The sequence below is a fragment of the Tupaia chinensis genome, unplaced genomic scaffold (genome assembly GCF_000334495.1).
Source record: "Tupaia chinensis unplaced genomic scaffold, TupChi_1.0 Scaffold000680_1, whole genome shotgun sequence".
Lineage (NCBI taxonomy): Eukaryota > Metazoa > Chordata > Mammalia > Scandentia > Tupaiidae > Tupaia > Tupaia belangeri.
In genome coordinates, this window is record NW_006160204.1 from 802,734 (window position 1) to 805,679 (window position 2,946).

The following is a 2,946-nucleotide window of genomic DNA, read 5'->3' on the forward strand; positions in this document are numbered from 1 at the left end:
GAAAATATATTCAAAGTGTTAAGAGAAAAGCAATTTCAGCCAAGAATACTGTACCCGTTAAGATTATCTTTCATGTAGGAAGAAAAGACAAGAACATTCTCAGATAAACAAAACCTGAAAGAATTTACTAGCACCAGACCAGATCTCTAAGTTCTCAAGGGAGTGCTATATTAGGAAAATTAAATGTAGTCACACAGGAGTTCAAAAACTATGAAAATAGCCAAGTTAATCATAGGGACAAGTCTGGAGTTGAATATTATACCCCAGAATTTAATTGGGAAGATCAAACCACAACAGAAGCTAAAGTACATGAGACTGAATCGGTGAAGGATAATTTTATGACTTTTGACTAAACATTGCTGATTTTCTTGTAGACTTTGTTATCTGGGTGTAAAGTTTTGTGTCCTGTCTTGAGATATGGATAGGTTCATTTACCTACCATTTTAACAGAATACTTACCTGTTTCCTGGTTTTAAGTTTTAAGCAAAGTTCCTTAGCATTTCTTTGATTTAAGTTAAAACTGGTTTTCTTAATAGTACCAAGTGAACTTGCTATTGAAAGTAGTTAGATTATTTAAGTAATTGTGTGATCATTACAATGCAGGGTGTGGGGAGGAATGAAAGACAACTGTAGACACCAGAGATAGTGAGAAGAAGGTGGGAAAGGACAGAGGGTCAAAAATAGGGGTAAAAGAAATACTAGAAACTAGAAATGGAATTTTTTTGATAATAGCATGCATGATTAAGCCACTATGCAGTATATTTGCATGGGAAATCACATTTTGTATGCTGTGACAATGCTCAGGGAAAGAATGTAAATTAAGTGAAAAAAAGAAAAGTTTCAGAAAAAAACTAAAACTATTTTCTTGAAATAAGAAAAAGCATTAAAAATACCTATACAATGACTACAGTAAGATATATAGCCCTGGGTAGGTGCTACTTTATAGGATGTTCATTCTACTCACTGAGGCTTATGCCTAAAGTTGGACTTGAGTTCATGGAAATGTATATATCAGCTGTGCTTGCTCTCAGAATACTTAGATTAATTAGGATCTTTAGTGACTCAATAAAATGTGGGGGAAAAAAGTGTAGAAATCAAACATAGATACCAGAGACAGTGTGGAAGGAGAGTGGGAGACGGCAGAGGGTAAGAGATAGGGAATCAAGGATGGGGGAAAAAAAGCAAAACATACAGAAAACAAGAAATGGAAAATTATTTGTTGACAACAACATGTATGTTGATGTGCTTGATTGAGTCAATATACAGTGTACTCTGGATGGAAAATCTCATTTTGTATACTGTAATGATGTACAGTGAATGAATATAAATAAATAATTTTAAATTAAAAAAAGAGAAAAAAGATACTTTTCATAAACAATCATGGTATTTCAGGCAGGACATGGGCAGAGAACCATTAACAGTATACAACAACTTTCAAACTCCCTTATTCAATGGACTACCAAAATCTGAAAGCCACTCTAAAACCCAATGAAGTCTTCATTTGATGCTCTGAACAGGGAAAGTTTAGAGTGAGAGTTGACATTTCACATTTAGCGTGTTGTTTAACAATTTTTCATGAGCTGATCCTCACTTTCAGGAAACGAAAATGGCAGAATTATCAACCTAAAGATCCAACAATACAGAAAAGGAACTGCTGATCCTTTGAAGGATGCCATCTTAATGTCATTGGAAAGTTCAGATTGCCTGATATACTGGTAACCAATCTTTTGTGGTCAGGTCCCAATGGGTCTCTGCTTCAAAGGAGTTGAGTCTATGCAGAGAGGGAGAGGACATAAAAACTAATTTTAAGTTTTTCACACTAGAAGGCATCTGTGTAAGGTGGCTATGTGTGTCAACATCTGTGGAATCCCTCCTCTTGGAAGCCAAGAGGAAGTCTCTCAAAACTAGAATGAAAAGGGAACCAGCAGTTAGCGTAATGGCTATGTCGCTGGACTCCCACGTAGTCGACCACGGTTCGTGTCCCAGACCTGGTGGCTTAAAACTCACGCCGGGCGCGTATGCCTGCGTGCCCAAGATCCCGAGAGGAGAATGGAGGAGAAGGGATTGCGGCGTGACCATCCCCCCTGGGGGGTGATTTCTCGCTTTCTGTCTCTATGTCTCTCTCTGTCTGTCTGGTGAGTGCACGCGCCCTACAGTGAAAATCTCTCAAAAAAAAAAAAAAACCTAGAATGAAAAGATGTTGTCCAAATCAACCCAGCTTCAGAGATATCCTATTAGTGACAAGTGTCCCGTCCCCAAAAAACAACAATGAAGTGTGTTCAGTGTGCTAACAACATAGTTTTTTAAAAAGGTAAATCAAAATTCTGCATTTTTATAAACTTGATAAAAATAGTATTTCAAATTGTACAGTCACCAGAAGCACACAGTTATCAAAAATGCACACACTTCACTTGGCACCCCCAGCACCTTCAGCCTTCTGTGCTTGGTCTGTTTGGCATCTCCATTTCCTGCAGCGTTATTCCCATCCTTGCTGGCATCCGCTTTTCCTATTTTTCCTTTGGATACCTTCTCTCACTTGTTTTCAGGGGCCTTTTTAGGCTTGGTCTCTGGCTTCAGAGGAGCAGGTTTTGCAGACAGACTTGCAGATCTTCTCTGTGGTTTGTTCTTCAACTTGGCTTTATCTCCTATAGCATCCCCTTCAGCCTTTCTCTTGGGCATGGTGGCAACGGCAGGATGTAAGCACTGAACATGGGGGATGCAGCAGCTTGCAGACTTTGATCAGTCTGAGGTTTGCTCTTGACTCTTCTTCTTCACACCGTAATATATGTTTTTGAATACTTTTGGATAATACTGCCTGAGAGTCTATTTCAGTCTAAGAAATTTCCATGGATAGGAAAATACAGGCAAACTTTTGCACCAATCCCTTAGTGAAGCACCAGACAAATCCCAATGTATGGCCATAACTAATCACAGTTCTTTGAGAAC

General features: G+C 38.5%; 1 pseudogene; it reads right to left on the minus strand.

The window, feature by feature from the left end:
* Positions 1–2,407: 2,407 nt before the first annotated feature.
* LOC106736191 (non-histone chromosomal protein HMG-17 pseudogene) lies at positions 2,408–2,679 on the minus strand (annotated as a pseudogene).
* Positions 2,680–2,946: the final 267 nt, after the last annotated feature.